Below are 11,726 nucleotides of genomic sequence, written 5' to 3' on the forward strand. Positions count from 1 at the left end.
TCTATTTCCTTTCCCCCTTTCTCCATAGAGGAGTAGATCTAAGAGACGGGGTTTCCTTGTCCAACATTCAGGACTGGCAGGTGGCCCCTTTCCCTGCTAACCCACCTCTCAGTATCCTGAAGTCAACCTTGGTCTTTCTATACTATTTCTTTTCCCCAGGTTTGAGCAGTATCATGCCCCACAGTCTTTCAATCAATCAGTCAATCGTATCACAACATTTGATGCTCACAGTCTTCAAATCAATCTGATTCTAAAATGTTAGATGTGAAGAAACCAGAATTTCCACTCAGAGTTATCTCTGGGGCTATATTTATTTTTTCCATGAGCCTTTGGGAAGTATTCTCTGACATAGCCATGACTTCCATAGCTTGGAGGAGTTGCCAATAGGTATATTGTGTCCTTTGTGAAGAATGAGATAATCAGAAACACATTACAGAGATCTATTCTGTTCAGGCTTCCTATTGAGTTTATCCAACACGCAAGATGCCATTGGTGGTTCTTAGATTAGAACCTTTCATCACTGATAGTAATGAATCATTTTTCTACAAAATGTTTACCCACTCCTCAAGAAACTCCAGTGGCTTCCCATCTACCTCCATTATCATACAGAAACTCCTTACCATCTGCTTTAAAGCACTCAATCACTTTGCCCCCTCCTACCTCACCTTGCTGCTCTCCTACTACAACCCAGAACACACATTTTGCTCTTCTATCACAAACCTTGAGCTCGTCTATCTCACCGCTGACCTCTGGCCCATGTCATGCCTCTGTCCTGGAATATCCTTGTCACATCTGACAATTACTCACCCTATCTTCAAAGCACATCTCTGCCAAGAGGCTCTCCCTGGCTGAGCTCTCATTTTCTCTTTGCCCACTCTCTTCTGCATCAACCTGATTTGCTCCCTTTATTCATCCCACCCATAGACCTACAGCACGTATGTACATATTCGTAATTTATTTACGATTAGATTGTGAGCTTGTGGTGGGTGAAGAGTGTGTCTACTGACTTTGTTATATTGTTGTATTGTACTCTTCCAAACATTTCGTACAGTGTTCTGCAGGCACTGAGCATTCAGTAAATACAATTGATTAACAAGTACCATAATGATGAAACCACCACTTTGTACCTTTTAAGCTACCCTGCATTTAAAGAACTAGAAATATGACAGAGCAGATCAGTAAAAGTGAAAATGATGAACGGATCATAGGGAAAGGGGAACCAAAAAGAAATACACAAAACATGGGAATCATTTGCCTTGGAGAAGATTGTAATTGTCATTTCTGATTCATAGTGACTCCATGGATATACTTTCTCCAGAACATCCTGCCCTCTGCCATAATCTTTAACCTTTCTAATGGTTCTTCTGTTATCTTTGTTATGGTCCCTATCCATCTAGCTACCGGTCTGCCTCTTCCATGTTTTCCCTGGACTTTTCCTGGCATCAGTGTCTTCTCCAAAGAATTATTTCTCCTGATTATGTGTCCAAAATGTGCTAATCTAAGTCAGGTCATTTGGCCTTCCAAATTGTCACTGTATAGAGATTTGAAAAATCCCTACACTTCAGCTATGCACAAATAAATGATGTGGAATAATTTTGAAAAACTACAGTACCATTGTATAGGAATGTTATGGAGATCATTATTAAATCAATTGTTTATAAGAAAATTATATTGGGCTGAAACAACCTTAATTGGAATATAGAGTGTGGATCTCACCTCATTCTTAAAACAATTTATCTAAAAACTTACAAATGATGAGTGTAATCACCAAACCACTATGAAGTACAGTGAAGAATAGAACATATTTCAATGCTTCAGAGTTCACAAGCACCCATTTCACATAGGTTCCATGAAACTAGGTACTAAAACAATAAAACATTATGAGAACTCTTTTTCTACTGACTCTGATTTTGTTGAACAGTTCTTAAATTCATATTTTGAAAGATTGATGGGAATTAGTCAAGAGTCTTTTCAAAGCATCTTTTACTTCCTTGTTCTTCAGGCTGGAGATTGAGTGATTCAGCATGGGGATCACGATAGTATAGAATACAGAAGCCATTTTATATGTATCCAAGGAGTGACTGCCTTTGGGTTTCAGGTACATGAAAAAAAGAGTCCCATAGAAAACTGTTACAGCCATCAAGTGAGACTTACAAGTGGAGAAGGCTTTCCACCTTCCCTCAGACGAGAGAATCCTCACAATGGCCAAGATGATGAAACAATACGACACCAGAACAACTGTGAGGGTGAAAATCAAATTACTGCCAGAAAATGTAAAAATGATTGTCTCTGGTATGTGGGTATCAGAGCAGGAAAGTGCCAGCAGAGGGAAATGATCACAATAGAAATGGTTGATTACATTTGAGGAACAGTAAGACACTGAAACTACATAAGTTGAGACAATCACTCCTTCAATGAAGCTATAGGTGTATATAAGAATAACCATTAAGTTACAAACTCCCCTGGAGATGATCATCCTATAAAGCAATGGCTTACAAATAGCCACGTATCGGGTCATAGGCCATAGTAGCGAGCATGAAAATCTCTGCAATAATTAAAATTGAAAAACATCCTATCTGTGAAGCACATTCATAATAGGAAATGGTTTTATTCTTTGCTAAGAAGTTCACCAACATTTTGGGGGCAATGGCGGTGGAATTACCTAGATTCATGAATGCCAAATGCTGGAGGAAAAAATACATCGGAGCTTTCAGTTGGGAATCTATATTGGTAATCGTGATTATCCCAAGATTTCTTATTGCTGTAATAAAATAGATGATTAGAAACACCAGGAAGAGAGGAATCTGTCATTCTGGACGGTTTGAGATTCCCAAGAGAACAAACTCAGTCACATACGTCGGGTTTCTCTCTGCCATGTATTCCATCTGCATCAGCTGCTTGAGAAAGAAAACAGGTGTCTTGGCAAGTGTCTTCTGAGCAGGGCGATAGTTGTTTTTTAATGGTATTTGCTAAGATCTTACTATGTACTACTTGATAGTTTAATTATCAAATAATTAACAATTGCATTGGAGTAAAGTAGTACTCTCCCATGTGTTTAGTGATGACTTTGTCAAGTGCTTATCATAAAATATTAAATGTTAATATTGTATGAAATCTCTGCATTTTCCCCCAGGGTGAATGTTCTAGTGCTTATCTATATTAACTTGTAGAGAAGCAGCGTGGCTCAGTGGAAAGAGCCTGGGCTTTGGAGTCAGAGGTCATGGGTTCAAATCTGGCTCTACCAATTGTCAGCTCTGTGACTTTGAGCAAGTCACTTAACTTCTCTGGGCCTCAGTTCCCTAATCTGTAAAATGGGGATTAAGACTGTGAACCCCCCATGGGACAATCTGATCACTTTGTAACTCATCAGAGTTTAGAACAGTGCTTTGCACATAGTAAGCACTTAATGTCATCATTATTATTATTACATTATGTGTGTATTTTGTATTTTATGTGTATTACATATTAGAGAAGCAGTATGGCCTTGTAGAAAGAGTAGGGGCCTGGGAGTCAGAGGACCCGAGTTCTAATCTCAAGTCTACCTATTGCCTGATGTGTTACCATGGGCAAATCACTTAATTTTGCTGTGCCTGTTTCAACTGTGAAATGGAAATTCAATACCTGTTCTCCCTCCTACTTAGACTGTGAGCCCCATGCAGGAAAGGGACTATGTCCAACCTGATTAACTTGTATCTACCTCAACATTTAGTATAGGTATTGACACATAGTAAGCACTAAACAAATACCATAATTATTTATTGTATTTTTATTATTGTTACTATACAACTTGATTAATCACTAAATAAACCTTAAAATACTTAACTGTAGTATTTGTTAAATGCTGACTGTGTGTCAAGCATTAGGGTAGACACAAGGTAATCAGTTTGGATACAGTCCCTGTCCCACATGAGGCTCACAGTCAATCTCTATTTTACATATGAGATAACTGAGGTGTGAGGAAGTTAAGTGAATTACCCAAGTTCACCCAGCAGACATGTGGCAGAGCCGAAATTAGAACACATGTCCTCTGATTCCTAGGCCTGTACTTTTTCCATCAGACAACACTGCTTCTCAATCCTTGTATTGAAACCAGGGGTTTGGGAGGCTGGGGGTGACAGAGCCTCCCCATATCCATATGCATATCCTTCCTTAAATGGGACAACCCACTCTCCACTTGTCTTGGGGCAGAATCAGTTTCATCAGATGAAGACAAGTTCATTCATTGTTATGCTCTGACCCTGTCTTTGATTTGCATCTCCTTCTTCAGAGGAATGTGGAGGGAAAGCCCATGCAGGAGTCTAAGCAGTAAATCCCTTTCTGAAAGAATGGAGAGCTTGATGATCTAGATGACTATAAATAACCAGTTACCTTGGTTTAAGGAACTTGCATTATTGTTTAGATAAATTTATAGAGTGGTTGGACAAAAATTCAACCAATGACTGGAATGACCTAAAAAATTCGCTGTTGCCATCTAAACTTTTAATTACCGGAACTTGACTTGATTAAAATTAGTTCACAAAAGAAATATCACCCTGTTCAGAAAGGTCTATCTAAACATCTATTATGAGATTTGTCATGATGATATTTTATAAACACTTTCTATGTGTCAAGCATTGTTCTAAGCTCTGGGGTGAATGCAACTTAATCAGGTTGGACCCAGACCCTGCCCCACCATGGGACTCACAATATATGTAAGAAGAAAGGCAGATATTTAATCCTCATTTTACAAATGAGGTCACTGAGACACAGAGAAGTCAAATGAATTGTCCAAGGTCACCCAGCAGAGAAGTGGCAGAAACAGGAATGGAACCCAGGTCCTCTGAGTCCCAGTCCTCAGCTCTTCACACTAGGCCACCGTTTCTTCTCTAATATCTGTAAGTCTTTAACAGCAACAGGATTTAGCTTTTTCACAATAACTAAATTTGTTTCACAATTTCTTTTTCCAAGTAGGTTCCAAAGAACCTCAGGTTCCAAGGACATTAAGTATCCAGCACTAACTCACTTTAAGGCACTGTGAGGCAGGGTGGTCTAGTATAAGGTTCACAGAGCTAGAAGTCAAAGGATTTGGGTTCTAGTCCCAGTTCTTCCACTTGCCTGATGTGTGATCTTGGTTGGGCAAGTCCTTATACATGTTTGGGACTCAGTTTCCTACTTTGCAAAATGGCAATAAGTTGTCTGTTCTCCTTCCCTCTTAGACTGTGAGCTATGTGTGGTCCTGGTTCATAGCAAGCACAAAATAAATACCAGTATTTTTATGGCACTGGTTCTGGGGAGCATATGTCTGAACAATTTTTTTTTTTTGAATTCTTGAGCACTTAGCACATAGGGTATACACTAAACACTCAATAGAGCACAGACCTGGGAGTCAGAGGACCTGGGTTCTAATCCTGGCTCTGCTACTTGTCCGCTCCATGATCTTAGGCAAGTCCCTTCTCTGTTCCTCAGTTCTCTCCCTTATAAAATGGGGATTATGACTGTGAGCCCTAAGGGGGACAGGAACTGTACCCAATTTGATTATCTTATATCTACAGGGCTTACTTCAGTGCCTGGCACATAGTAAGCACTAAACAAATATCATTAAAAATATACCGACTGAATGATTGAGGGGATGCACAGGAATTATAGACAAATGGGAAAACAAAGGGGAAAAGGGGGAAGTTGGAAGAGGGGTGGAGTGATGAAACAGAGGATTATTGGGATAATTAATTAACGGTTACTTAATACCACTAATTGATTGGGGAAATTTTTTACTGCCAGTTGGGATCACTAGCGGTAGTGGATACATCCATTGTGATTTTGGAGAAGTAAAAGTCTGCTCTCCTGTTGTGGAACTTCTTTGACTCGATATAAATGCATTAGTCCAACTGTATTATTTATCTCTCATTGATTTAGTACACAGTTATGGGGAATTTCTGATACAGGAACTAGTTTCTATTCAAAACATTGTTCCAGAAGAAAATTGAAAAGCAGCATGGTCCAGTAGAAACAGCACAGGTTTGGGAGTCAGAGGACCTGGGTTCTTATCCCAGCTCTGCCAATTGCTTGCTGTGTGATCTTTAGAAAGTCTCTTCACTTCTTTGTGTTTCAATTTCCTCAACTGTAAAATCAGGATTAAATACTCGCTTTCCATCCTACTTAGAATGTGAGCCACATTCATTCATTTATTAATTCATTCAATTGCATTTAATGAGCTTACTGTGTGCAAAGCTCTGTACTAAACGTTTGGGAGAGTACATTAAAGCAACAGACACATTCTTGCCTACAATGAGCTCACAGTCTAAAGCAGAAGACAGACATTAATACAAGTAAATAGGTAGTCAAATTAATAAATAAAATAAAATAAAATAAAATGAACCACATGTGAGACACGGACTGTATATAACCTGATTTAATTGTATCTACCTTAGCCACTTAGAACTGTGTTTGACACACAGTAAGTGTTTATAATAAATTCCATTAAAACAATTGGGTTCTGACAAATTGTTATGGCTTAAAGCGCAAGTTTCAGGAACCAAGTGATTAGTTAGTCTGAGGACTGACAGCTGCACCTAAATCACCTGGATATGTCCCAGTCAGTTCTTAGATCACTGAAGTTCAGCAGCATGGAGTAGCACAATTAGCACTGGTCAAGGGGTCAGAGGACCTGAGTTCTAATCCCAGCTCTGTCACTTGCCTGCTGCATGACCCACGGCAAGTCACTTCACTTTTTAGTGCCTTAGATTGGGGAATCACGTGGCAGACAAGTGGAGGAGCTGGAATCAAAATCCAAGACCTTCTGACTCCTAGGCTCTATCCATATTCTCTGTAGCATTAGAGAAGCAGCATGGCTTAGCAGAAAGAGTATAGCCTTGGGAGTCAGAGGTCGTGGGTTCTAATCCCGAATCCACCACTTGTCAACTGTGTGACTTTGGGCAAGTCATTTAACTTCGCTGTGCCTTATTTACCTCATCTGTAAAATGGGGATTAAGATTGTGAGCGCTGTGTGGGACAACCTAATCACCTTGTAACTACCCCAGCTCTTAGAACACATACCAACACATAGAAACACTCATAGTAAGTGCTTAACGTATACCAGCATTATTATGATTAGCAAAGACACAAATTACTCAAAAATTCAACAAGAATCCTATTGGTTAATAATAATAGTAATGATGGCACTTATTAAGTGCTTACTGTGTGCAAAGCACTGTTCTAAGCAACGGAGAGGTTACAATGTGATCAGGTTGTTCCACAGGGGGCTCACAGTCTTAATCTCCATTTTCTAGATGAGGTAACTGAGGCCCAGAGAAGTGAAGGGACTTGCCCAAGGTCACACAGCTGACAATTGGTGGAGCCGTGATTTGAACCCATGACCACTGACTCCAAAGTCCATGCTCTTTCCACTGAGCCATGCTGCTTCCCAATCTTGAATGAGTCTTAAATGAAAAACAAAAATGGAAACTTGGATAACTTTCTGGTTATCACAGGTTTTTGCTGAATTAAATGAGTTGATTTAGTGTGGAAAATAAGCCCAGTGGTCCAACCTACCTGTAGAGGAAAAGCTGCTTTTCTTCATTCAGATGGCTCTAGTTGAAATGTTGCTGGGGTTTTTGTTTGCTCTCATTTCTCATGGGATACATAGAATGCAAAAGATCTCAAGATGTGAAGAATCTTTTAAATGAGTGTCGTCTTCAGAGGGTAGATGGAAAATGTTTCCAGAGGTCAGGTGGGACACCCCCCCTTCTCTCCCCATCCTCCTACCCTCCACTCAAGGGGAGGGGATGCAGCTCATCACTGTGCGTGTCCTGCTTTTCTTCAATCAGGTGGTTCTCGATGAAATGATATTGGGGTTTTTGTTTCCTCCCATTTCCCATGGGATATATAGAATGCAAAGGATCTCAAGATGCAAAGAATTATTTAAATGAGTGTCATCTCCAGAGGGAAGATGGAAATTGTTTCTTATTTAGACAACAATGGCCTGTAATCCCCCAGCAGTAAAGATCCATAATCACTTGAAAGCTGAGGACCAGAGAATCATATTTTCTATGTTGTTTGCAAGAAATTCAAAAGTACAAGGCCAAGTTGGAGAAAGGAGGGGGTTTCAAGGGCAGTGCGAAGTGGACAGTTGAGGCAACTTCCCTCCTGATGAGAAAAAAGTGATTCCTTAGTCTGAATAGCTATTAACATCAAACAAATTCAGTCAACAATTGCTCAATTTTTGAGTTTATATGTGCTGTTTAATAGTTAAAGCAAATGGGTGTAACATCTGTCTTTTATGAGTTCAATTGTAATTGATAATAAATGATGATGATCTAGAGAAATTAATGATTATGGGCCACCAAACTGAATAATTTGGATTAATAAATACTTTTTCCTCAATAACAAGTTTGGTATTTTGGTTCCTTCACTAGTAACAATAATTGTGTTATTTGTTAAGCCCTTACTATCTGCCAAGCACTGTATTAAGTGCTAGAGTAATTTCAAGACAATAAGGTCTCAAATGCAGCTCACAGTCTAAGTAGGAGTAGGAACAGGTATTGAATCTTCATTTTATAGATGAGGAAACTACAGCACTGAGAAATTAACTGACTTGCCCAAAGTCTCAGAGCTGGTAAATGGTGGAGTCGGGATAGGAACACAGGTCCTGTGACTCCTAGGCTCATGCTCAAGCGCTTAGTACAGTGCTCTGCACATAGTAAGTGCTCAATAAATACGATTGATGATGATGATGATGATGATATCTCCTTCCTCCTCTCAAGTGCTATCCCATCCACCTGTGCTTCAGACCCCATTCCCTCTCATTTTATGAAATCTCTCGCCCCTTCCCTCCTCCCCTCCTTAAATTCCATCTTCAACGCTCACTCTTCACTGGTTCCTTCCCCTCTGCCTCCAAACATGCCCACGTGTCCCCCATCCTAAAAAAAACCCCTCTCTTGACCGCACTGCCCCTTCTAGTTATCGCCCTATCTCCCTCCTACCCTTCCTTTCCAAACTCCTAGAACAAGTCACCTACACTTGCTGCCTCCAATTCTTCAACGGCAACTCTCTCCTAGACCCCCTCCAATCTGTATTCTGCTCCCTACACTCCACTGAAACTGACCTCTCAAAGGTCACCAATGACCTCCTTCTTGCCAACTCCAATGGCTCCTACTCTATCCTAATCCTCCTCGACCTCTCAGCTGCCTTCGACACTGTGGATCACCCCCTTCTCCTAAACATGCTATCCAACCTTCACTGACTCCTTCCTCACTTGGTTCTTCTCTTATCATTCTGTCAGTTCATTCTCCATCTCCTTTGAGGGATCCTCCACCCCTCCCATGCCCTTACTGTAGGGGTTCCTCAAGGGTCAGTTCTTGGTCCCCTTCTGTTCTCTATCTACACTCATTCCTTTGGTGAACTCATTTGCTCCCACAGCTTCAATTATCATCTCTACGCCGATGACACCCAAATTTACATCTCTGCCTCTACTCTCTTTCCCTCCCTCCAGGCTCATATAATAATAATGGCATTTGTTAAGCACTTACTATGTGCAAAGCACTGTTCTAAGCGCTGGCTCTCCTCCTGCCTTCAGGACATCTCGATCTGGATGTCTGCCTTCCAACTAAAACTCAATATGTCCAAGACTGAGCTCCTTATCTTCCCTGTCCTCTCCCTGACTTTCCTGTCACTGTAGACAGCACTACCATCCTTCCCATCCCACAACCCCACAACCTTCGTGTTATCCTCGACCCGGCTCTCTCATTCACCCCACACATCCAGTCCATCACCAAAACCTGCTGGTCTCACCTCCACAACATCGCCAAGATCTGCCCGTTCCTCTCCATCCAAACCGCTACCTTGCTGGTTCAATTTCTCATCCTTTCCCGACTGGATTACTGCCTCAGCCTCCTCTCTAATCTCCCATCCTCCTGTCTCCCCCGGCTTCAGTCTATACTTTACTGTGCTGCCCGAATTATCTTTGTACAGAAATGCTCTGGGTATGTCACTCCCCTCTTCAAAAATCTCTAGTGGTTGCTTGACAACCCAAGAATCAAGCAAAAACTCCTCACTCTCGGCTTCAAGGCTCTCCATCACCTCGCCCCTTCCTACCTCACCTCCCTTCTCTCCTTCTACAGCCCAGCCTGCACCCTCCACTCCTCTGGCATTAACCTGCTCACAGTGCCTCATTCTCTCCTGTCCCACTATCACCCCTGGCCCATGTTCTTCCCCTGGCCTGGCATGCCCTCCCTCCACATATACATGGAACTAACGTCCTCCTTTCAAAACCCTACTGAGAGCTCACCTCCGCCAGTATGCCTTCCCAGACTGAGGCCCCCCCTTTTTTCTCTCCTCCTCCCCATCATCATCATCAATCGTATTTATTGAGCACTTGCTATATGCAGAGCACTGTACTAAGCGCTTGGGAAGTACAAATTGGGCCCGTCTGCCCTTTCCCCGTACCCTCCCCACAACACTTGTATATATTTGTACAGATTTATTACTCTATTTATTTTACTTATGCATATTTACTACTCAATTTATTTGGTTAATGACATGCACGTAGCTGTAATTCTATTTATTCCGATGGTTTTGACACCTGTCTACATGTTTTGTTTTGTTATCTGTCTCCCCCATGTAGAATGTGAGCCCGTTCTTTGGTAGGAACCGTCTCTATATGTTGCCGACTTGTACTTCCCAAGCGCTTAGTACAGCACTCTGCATACAGTAAGCTCTCAATAAATACGATTGAATGCATGTATGAGAGATTTAACCAGTAAGGTAGCAGTTTGGATGGAGACGAAAGGGGCGGATCTTGGTGATGTTGTGGAGGCGAGACCAGCACGTTTTGGTGATGGATTGGATGTGTAGGGTGAATGAGAGAGCGGCGTCAAGGATGGCACGAAGGTTGCGGGCTTGTGAGACAGGAAGGATGGTAGTGCCTTCTACAGTGATGTGAAAGGCAGGGAGAGGACAGGGTTTGGAAGGGAGATAAGCAGCTCAGTCTTGGATATGTTGAGTTTTAGATGGCGGGCAGAAGTCCAAAGAGAGATGTCCTGAAGGCAGGAGGAGATACGAGCCTGGAGGGAGGGAGAGAGAACAGGGGTGGAGATGTAGATTTTGGTGTAATCAGCGTAGGATAGTTGAAGCCATGGGAGTGAATGAGTTCACCAGGGGAGTGAGTATAGATGGAGAACAGAAGGGGGCCAAGAACTGACCTTTGAGCAACCCCTACAGTAAGGGAATGGGAGGGGGAGGAGGAGCCCACACAGGAAACTAAAAATGAACATCTGGAGAGATAAGAGGAGAACCAGGTGAGGACGGTGTCAGTGAAGCCGAGGTTGGATAGCATATTTAGGAGAAGGAGGTGATCCACAGTATCGAAGACAACTGAGAGGTCGAGAAGGATTCGGATAGAGTAGGAGCCATTGGATTTGGCAAGAAAGAGGTCACTGGTGACCTTTGAGCGGGCAGTTTCAGTTGAGTGTTGGGGTCTGGAGCCAGAATGGAGGGGGTCTAAGAGAGAGTTAGAGTTGAGGAATTCGAGGAAGCGAGTGCAGACAGCTCGTTCTAGGAGTTTGGAAAAGAAGGGTTGGAGGAAGATAGGGCGATAACTAGAAGGGGAGGTGGGGTCAAGAGAGGGGTTTTTGTATTATGGAGGAGACATGGGTATGTTTGAAGGCAGAGGGGAAGGAACCCGTGGAAAGAGAGTAGTTGAAGATAGAAGTTAAGGAGGGGAGGAGGAACGGGGCGAGGGTTTTCATAAGATG

At 42.0% G+C, this 11,726-nt stretch overlaps 1 pseudogene; it reads right to left on the reverse strand.

The window, feature by feature from the left end:
• Nucleotides 1-1,930: 1,930 nt before the first annotated feature.
• Nucleotides 1,931-2,885, reverse strand: LOC119922213 (annotated as a pseudogene).
• Nucleotides 2,886-11,726: the final 8,841 nt, after the last annotated feature.

Source organism: Tachyglossus aculeatus, unplaced genomic scaffold (assembly GCF_015852505.1).
Source record: "Tachyglossus aculeatus isolate mTacAcu1 unplaced genomic scaffold, mTacAcu1.pri scaffold_100_arrow_ctg1, whole genome shotgun sequence".
Classification (NCBI taxonomy): Eukaryota; Metazoa; Chordata; class Mammalia; order Monotremata; family Tachyglossidae; genus Tachyglossus; species Tachyglossus aculeatus.